We start from the raw sequence: 9,557 nt of genomic DNA on the forward strand, positions 1-9,557 counted from the left end.
CGGGGGGGGAACCATATCTTCAGTTCTAGATAAAGCCATTTGTTGGATCCAGAGTCCTCAGAGCCGCTTGGTTTCTACGTGGAGAAAGCGGCTGAAAGAGAGAGAAAAAATGGCTCCCAGTTGGCAGTTTAATGTTCCCAGTATGATCCTGTGGGAAATCCAAGTCACCACTAATGGGTTATTATGGGGACGCGCAGTGATTTCTTGCTTCAGAGGGGCTGGAGGTCTGTCATCTCATAGTCTACTAACTGTCCCCCAAACTGACAGCTCAAACAGTGCGGCAGTGTTTCTGTCTATGGAGGCAGTTTGGTGCCTCGAAGTCCCACCGATTTTGTATTTATTTATTTATTTATTTATTTTGACGAAGAAAATATTGATTTCACCCCTAGCCGTTTGGTATTAGTCCAACAGACCCGTGCCGATGCTTAAATTTTTTTTGCGCTGCTGCTTTTTTTTAATATACTTTAGATAAATACGCATTTAAAATAACACGCACTGATGACTCTGACTTCTGCCCCTAAAAAAACAACAACAACAAAAAAAACGCGCCTGTGACACTTTTAAGGTTTTTGTTACAGGTTAGCACTTCTCCTGGCCCGGCCGGCTTGGTAACTTTAGTGCGGCCTTAATGAGGACGAACGCGGGTTAACGACCTACGTAGTCCCGTTTCAGAGGCCAGGGCCCGGGCTTCGTCGGAGAGGGCCCGAGAAGAAACAATATTTACGGCACTTTTGCGCATACATCACTTTGACGTCTGTTCCCGTTGCACCTGGCATCCATTAGTAATAAATATTTCATCCCGCTCTAATTTGAAGCCGAAGACACCGAAGGGGGAAAAATGGAGAGCTCCCCGTTTACTGCGCTTTCACGCGGCACTTGTTTGTGCAGAAAAGTGCAAATGGGGTGTTGATACAGAACACACCGCCCCTCGTGAACTGAGGACACGGGGAACCGTTGACTCATACCTGAACGAGACATATATTACATTTCCTCATCCATTATGATCCCCCCGTTTAGGCGCAGAAATATGCTCGTAATTAGTCAGGTTTGGGCGCAGCGGCGTCAAATTTTTTTTTCACGCAGGCGTATTGGATAAGTAACAGTGGGCTGAGTGTTTAATATCCGCAAACACTGACGGAGGCCGCAGCGAGCCGGGTGGAGTACGATACTGTGAACTTTGACAAAGTGTCTTCTGGGAGATTTCTTCTTCTTCTATAATATCCAGCCTCTGTTAAATCAATCATTACAAAATGTGTGTCATTTACAGCCTACGTTCCACATAAAACGGCATATTTAATAAAAAAATAAATAAATTAAGATGCGTCCAGAAGCGAACCTGTAGACACCGAGCATCTTTTTTCTTTTTTTTTTTTTTTGCGACAAAAACTAACTAAGCTTAACATTTTTTTTTTTCAGTTTTCCCTCTGCGTTCTGGCTGCAGGGCGCCGCTGATGCCACTGATTCAGAGCCAACGTCACTCTATAAAAGCCAACCAGATCGGCTGGTTTTAAAGCACAGTGGCTCCACCGTGTGGACAATAAAGGAGCTATTTAAGGAAACCTATGAAACCTGCTCATTCTGTGGTCTGTGTTCAGTTCCCGGAGAAAACACTTTGCTCAACCACATTTGACGCAGTTGCAGCTGCACGTCTACGCGTGTCTGTGGCACCGTTGCACATTTGCAATCTGACATTTTCTGCCCACTGTTCCTAGCTTAAAGTCGGGTTAGATAGGGAGCCTTCGTACCCGTCAGTTTTCAAGGCTTTGAGAAGAGTCTGGTGGACTTTGACTGGGCCGTTGTAACAAATACTTGGATCCGAACATTTCTGCTTCAGTATTATTGTGCTGCTGGAAGGGAATTCTCCACCGCAGTCCTTTTAAAGCCGTTTGTCCTGCATTAGCTCCCATCCATCCTTCAACAATGACCAGTTTCCCAATCCTTACTCGGGTGTGTTCAGATTGATACATTTATATTTCGGTTGAAAAGTTACATTTCTGTCATCTGACCTGTTTGTTTTGTCCCCTAGGACTAGCTGGCTTGTGTTGCACTTCAGATTGACCTCTTCTTGGGTTTCCCTCAACAATGATCATTATTTCCACTCTAAAAATAAAGGCCACATTTATGGAGGGCAACAATAATAGTTATCGTGTCAACAGATTCCTCCATCTGAGCTGTGCAGATCTCCGGTCCCTGATCAATGCTGTCCTCCTGCAGCCTGTCAGCTTAAGTGGACGACCGTGTCTTGATAGCTTTGCAGTTGTGCCATATAAAAAAAAAATGTAGTAGTTTATTTAGTAACATAACCCTACTGTCAACATCTCCACAACATAACTCCTAACCCTACACGGAGATTACATTGCACACAACCAGACTCTGCTTAAAATTCAATAACTTCGTATTGGGCGTTTGGTTGCGTTGTATTTTAATGAGTGTAGGGTGTCTGTGTAAACCAGGTTGAAGATAAATGCACACCACACCACACACACTGCGTCAGATTTGTGGTTGCAGTGTTAAGTTCAAGGGATGTGAATCATTTCACGAGGCTTTGCATTCAAAATGAAATATCTTTTATTATATTGTGTTATTTTACGTTTTTGGGCAACATGCATATTCCGTTAGGGTATTTGTTGTTGTCGTCAGAAGTTGGACAGAGAGCTCGCAGGGCTTCAAACTGCAATGATTATAGTAAATATAATTATATCAGCTGCGTTAGTAACTGACATTGCTGGAGAGATTGGGCGAATTCATGACTGCAGGACTTTCCTGTTGGATAAGTGTGTGTGTCAATTCAGTAAATTAGGTTATTAACAGTTTGTTCATTTTAGTAACTCAATTCACTAATTGAAACACATTGTGTAGATTAATCGCAAAAAAACAGACAGAATATTACATCACATTAATGTAGAAATATAGACTAAATATAAGGTGTGTTTAAAACCTGCTTAATGGTTATATTCAAAATGTACTTTTAGCACTATGTTCTCATTGGAACTCATTATTTACATGTCAGGCTCCACGGGGAATGGAAGTTCAAACATTATGGAGATATTTATTATCAGGTCTGATCAATTATTGGGTTGAATACCAACCCAATAATTGGAAATAAACATAAATACTATACGATGTTATTTTACTTCTCCCTAACAAGAGGGTTCTAAAATAAAGGTGCTGTAGGAGAGGAGCTCTAAATATTTGTCCTGTAGGGGGCGACAAAGTACGACACATAGCTTGGAATAAAGGAGTTTTGGTGCTAGATTTCATTTTTGATTTGTGATTTTATTTTTTTACACACCAGGTTGTGTTTGTAACATAACCGCTTAGATATAAACCAAATTTCTCTCTCCATCTTCCTGTGGTCTCACTGCAGGCAGCTTACAGTGCCCTGCAAAAGTATTCACACCCCCTGAACTTTTACAACAACACACCTCAATGTATTTTACTGAGTTGTTTTTTTTCTGTGTGTGTGTGATTGACCAACAACTAAGTAGCAGTATTGGAAAGCGTGGCATGTATTTCTATTGACGCCACTTTACTCTAATGAACTGTAATAAAAAATCCAGTCAGATGTTGCCTAATTTAGTAGATAGAGTTCAGCTGTGTGTAATTCAGCATCAGTATAAATGCAGCTGTTCTGTGAAGAGATCCCCTAAAGTCTGTTAGGAAATATTAGAGGATAAATAGCATCACGATGATCAAGGAACACCGCGATAGTTACTCAGGAATAACTACGTTAGGCGTTTAGGTAAACCTGACAGAAAATCGCTTGATCTCCCTGGAGCAGCTGCAGGCGGTAAAATCTGCCAATAGAACAGCTATTAGTCGTGTACCTCACAAATCAGATATTTATGGAAGAAAGACGGAAAGGATTTTGTTAAAAGAGGCAATTAAAAAGTCCCGGTCTGCTCAGTGAATAGCAAAACTAACCTTTTTGATACTGCGTTATTGAGAGGACGGCGTATATTTGGTGAAGAGTCACAGTGGGGGAAAGAGTTTGTTGAGGAGGGACAGGGAAGTACAGGGCAATCCTGGAAGAAAACCTCCTGGAGGCTGCAAAACCAGATTGATATTTATGTCAAAACTACAGCTAATCAATTGAGTTTTTGGGCGCAATAGTTAAACACTGATGTTCACAGTTTTTGTTTTTCCAAACTTTTGAAGAATAGGCACTTTTTTTTTTCATCTATAGAAGTAGAAATCCAGCAGACACATTCACCCCTCTTCCAAAAGGAAACACTAATCAAAGTCAACATCGTTCAACTTATTTGCGCTTCTGTTTTTTTTTTTTTTTTACCAAAAACGGAGAGGAGGAGAAGAAGGGGGGAAAAAAAACACCACAGACTCACAAAGGCCTTCTTGTGTTCTTCTGTAGCAGCGCTTAAACAAACCTGACTTTTTGACTCGCCCTCGGTGAGAGCACCAACATGCAGCTGCTGCACGGTCAAGCAGCCTCACATGACTCCAGTTTACCACAGAGAGAGAGAGAGAGAGAGAGAGAGAGAGATGTGGCAGCCAAGTAATTATCCAATCACCCCCCACCACAACTACCCTCCTCCTCACCACCACCCCGCCTTTTCCAAAATGCTAATGGTAGATTTACAGGAGACGGAGAGGGCAGAGGGCATCAGTGGCAGGTGCAGCTGCTGGAGCGAAATGCTGCGCTGAGGCGCCGCAGTATGCTGACGACTAACAGAGGAGGCATTGTGGCTCTTTAGGTGATGGATGCGCCCTCGGACTGGAATCAGATAAAGCACCGCTGAATAATCTGTGCATCGTCGGCACTCATTAGCCGCCGGTGTGAAGGTCGGACACTTGATTGAAAGCACCGAGAGGGAACCTCGATTCAAATGAGCTGGATTAAAGTTACGGTCAAAAAAGTAAATAAATAAATGCTATTATAGTGAGAGGTCTGATGCTGGGTTTTTGAAAGGACATTTAAAGCTTAAAAACAACTAGATTATAGAAAATGCAGAGGCTTTAACTATTGATATTATTTCTGGTTTATCTCTGAGTTGATCAAAACAGAAAATATACACAGAGGTAGGTTTCTGAAATCAGATCAGAAACGATATGAGTTTGTTTTATTCACTTTAAATACAAAGGAGATTTTCTAACGTTTTACTGTAGCTTCCTTCAATATTCTATTACTATACGCGTAAAAAAAACAATTGGTCTAATAAATCAGTTCTGGATCTGGCAGATGACATTTCTTGATTGGTCTTGTTGCATTTGCTCAATCAACAGGTCAGTCCCAACAGAATAAGGCCATGTAATAAAAATGGCATCATCTTCCTTAATATACATGAACAATCTTCTAGAATAATAAGGATACGATCCAATTTTACCACTACTTCCATCAAACACGTTTTCAGGATGCAGAGGATCGTCCTTATCATAATCTTTGCTGGGTGGGAGAATCACAACTAACAAGCACCTTTCAGTGTTTCTTTCATAAAGGCATCTGGTTTATTTTCAATGTTAATAAAAACAAAACAAACACAAGAAATAAAGTCGTCTGGTAATTTAGGTCATGAAATGTTCCTGAACTTTTAAAACTCAATCTCAGTCACACATAAACCTTTCCCATGGCAACTGCAGCTAAGACGTGCTACTCTTTAGCATCAACTCTGAGGGTGAAGAAGCTCATCTTCCCGGCAAGTTTGACTTTAGCATTAGCGCTTTGACTAAGCTAATTAGAATAACACTTGACTGAACAAATATTTTCACAGAGCTTAGAAAGACAGGATTTGGTTCCAGTAAAAATGTAGCTACCATCAGATCTAAAACTGGCCTAATATTTAAAACAAACTTTATTTTTGTTGTGCACCTTCAGCTAATAACTTTGGCTATAAATGTGACTCTGGCTGTTTAAGTGAGCTCAATGAAAACCTCAACATGAAACCTGCTGTGCACATCCATCATCCTAGGTGGGAGCCAAACTGTAAAACAATAGTTTTGATTGGAGCAGTATATGTACTTTTTCACATGATCTATGCGTCTTCTTTCCACGTTTGTCTTTTTTGTTTGTTTGTTTGTTTGTTCGTACAATTTCAAAAGGACTGAACATTTCCTGAACATTCCCAGCAGCAGACTCCAGGGACCATGTGAGAGAAATCTGGCTTTTTGGCCGAGGAGGGATTGGGAATGGAGAGCTGAACAACAGAGTAAATATTTGGCAGTGGAGGGCTCTTGGAAGCAGCAGAGTGCCCACTCCGGCTGAAGCCTGTGGGTGTTAAATAGATTAAGGGGGCTGCTGGGTCATTGTGGAAAGAGAAATTCCCGCTCTTTGGACATGACTTCTTCTTTGCTTTTTGCGTGTTTTCGCTCTCCAATCGAGTGGCCTCTGTAAGCAGTCCACTTCAGCAGACCACGAGGTGGCTACTGTATTCCCCAGTCATCAGGTACACTGAAAACAATAGCAATGCTGTGTCAAATTCTATGCATTTTATCTGGTTAGATTTTAACAAGTTATTTGTAATTAGAATTTAAGGAATTCTTGTCTAGCTATAACTATTACAATTTTTTTTATATATGGTTTGTCCTACTTTGAAATGGAACAAAAATAGTAATTATTTGGCATAAAATATTTCTGAGAAAGTAATAAACTTTCTAAATCTATTGCTATGAAGTGGAACACAGTCTCCCTGACACCCACAGCTAAAATCTGCGTTAATTTGCAAGACCACGGGGTTCAAGATGCGCCGCTTTCTAGCTTGTTTAGCAGCACAAACAAGCTAGCTTAACTTTAGCATCATCACTGTTGCTTAACTAGCTAAATCTGGATACACACCATGCTTCCTGTCCCAACACCGAAACGTTTTGAACAAATAATAGTTTTTAATAGTTAATGTTTAATAGTGTCCAAAATTCATTTTTATAGTGTAAGCATCCACAATAGAATTAGTCCAATAACATTTCCTTAATTTTTTTATGACTTGTGTTTGTCTGGCTTGTGTTTGATTCACATTGTAATGTTTGCAGAGCAGCAGCAGCAGCAGCAAAGGCAGAGATGAAATTTATATTCAAGCAGTTTGCAAAAAAAAACAACAAAAAAAAAACAGAGAAATGCCGACTTTTCTGAGCTTTGAAATCTAAAGGGAATTTAATACGACCTTAATCACACATGTAATATTGCTCTGGCCCATAGACATGGGCGGCAGGAGACGCGGAGCAGTAGATAGTGTCCCAGATCCCATTGAGCTCCATTGAAAACCATGACAACACAGAACAAGCTCAGATTTATCCCGTGAAGTTAAAGCACATTGTGTCGGGGCGTCAATCAGCCATTATAGCCGGACTGAACAAATGCAAAATCTTGACTGGAACAAATGCTTCCAACGGGTCTCGGACGCGGGGCTACATTTTCCTCCTTTGTTCCCCTCCTCTGGTTGGCATGTATTGGTGTTGCCCCCTCTCCCCCCTTATTCCTCGCCCCGACCACCCAGGACGCCCCATGGAGGCAGGTCCTCCACCACCACCTCTCTCCTCTTCGGCCCTCAGGGCTGCACCTCGCTGGAGAGGACGAGGCTCGGTATGAGTGAAAGAGGAACGAAAAACCACTCACCACATCAGACTGGATGATTACAAAAAAAAAAAAAACATGGTTAGGTTCACTTGAAATCATGATTCTTTTTTTTTTTTTTTTTTAGAAAACTTGTTCAGTGAATTCAGAGGAAAAATAATTAATAGGGAATCTGCATTTTTTTGTGTGTGTTATGCGTTGGCAGAGTGATTAATTGCTCATGATTTGTTTTGCCTACTAATTAAATCTCGCTCGGAGTGATCAATCACTGCAAGGAGAGGAAAATGGACTGACTGGAACTTAAAGTGATACGTCGCGAAATATGACGTTTCTTAATGAGTAAAGACGGCATCGAATATTTGATAAACTCGTTATGTCGGCTCCTGCGTTCAACAGATTAAAGAGCCGCGATGTTGGGCTTCTTCACGGGCAAAGTTTTGTTGGAAAAGACGTGAAAGCGCTGCTAGAAAGTGAAAGATATAAAGTGCGTCTAGAAACGGGGGTCAGCGTGTTTTAAATCTTACCAGAGTTTAGAGGAAATAAACCAGCCTTGTTTATAACTTTTTTTTTAAATTTTATTGAGGTCAGATAAAACTTAATAAAGTCCAGTTCAATGGAGCCACAGACTGTCCGATCTAAAAGAACCACAGAAGGGCGTCCTTAGTATGAGTTTCTTTCCAGTTAAAAGTTGTATGCGCTACAAAAAAATTTAATTTGGAGGTCATTAAGTCTTGGCTAATAAAAATGGATAAACTTTAATCAAGCCTGTTACTTTCTAAATATACTGTTGGTGATTTTGATTGTAAAATGAATTGCTTCGGTTTAGCAAAAAATAAATGAAATAAAATAGTTTAACATTTAGATTTGGATTCGACTAAAAATATCGATTAAGCCAGGTATTGGCTAGCTATTCTCACTTTCTCTGTAGAGTCCAACATGGCTGAAGTGAACATCACGTGTTGTATATAATCAGTAATGTCCCATCTCAATCAAAGTAAACACTGACTCGTGTTTGGGAAGGTTTCTGATCTGGAGCTAAAACTTATCTGTTTCCTGCTTCTGCTAGCTTAGCGATGCCAAAGCTAGCATGCTACCAAGCTTCAATTTTTTTTAAATCCCTCATTAGTTAATTGGAAATTAATTCTTTTTTTTATTATTATTGTTTATTAACATGGAGGATAAAGAAGAGTACTTTATGACAGAATGAGATGCTAGTCCTAATTCTGCAGCCAACAAAAGCTAAAGCTAGTGTGGTATTGACTCCCGCTGTGTAGTTTGTGAATGGACATTGATATTGACCAATCTGGGATTTTCGGTCTTAAATTAATATTTTAAAAGAGTATTCCGGACTGGGGAAATGAAAAATAATGCTGCTTAAAATGTATTTATTTTGTATATGGCTACATCCCATTGTTTATTAAAATACAAGCTGAGAAAATAAATTGATGTATTTAAGCCATTTGTGTAAAATTATCTCAAAAACAGATTCGATTTTAAACATTTTTCTTCGGTAGCTGTTGCATAAATTCGAAAAGTTTGGGGTCATTTTTTTCCGTGTAAGAAAAAGAAAAAAAAGAAAAAAAGTTTTCCACATGTTTTTTTTTTCTAGGCTGAATAAAGACAAGAAGTGGCCGATATGTAACATACTTAAAAACACGTCCTGCGACCGGAAGGAAGGCAGAGCAAACGGGTTTTGCGAATTATTCCAAACTATTTCACGGCCTCCAACTTGTAGGCCTCTTCAGCACAACAACTATGAAAAGAAGCGTTTAATAATCTCATTTTATGACCGGAAGAAGCCATATATTATCCTGGGAGAAAAAAAAAACAGCACAGAGAGCAGAGAGCGCGTCCTGTTGGGAATGTTTGGGAATCCTCCACCGCCCATAAAGCTCTATAAACTTCTCACGCCTGTAAACGATCCGCACATTAGTGGCGCATTAGTTAAACCAACTCCGCGAGCATCACGCTAATTGCTCACTTTGTATGCAAATATTGGACACGTTGTTTGGACAAGAGCAGGCGGGAGAAGGGGGGC

This window comes from Poecilia reticulata, linkage group LG22 (genome assembly GCF_000633615.1).
Source record: "Poecilia reticulata strain Guanapo linkage group LG22, Guppy_female_1.0+MT, whole genome shotgun sequence".
In the NCBI taxonomy this organism is placed as follows: domain Eukaryota; kingdom Metazoa; phylum Chordata; class Actinopteri; order Cyprinodontiformes; family Poeciliidae; genus Poecilia; species Poecilia reticulata.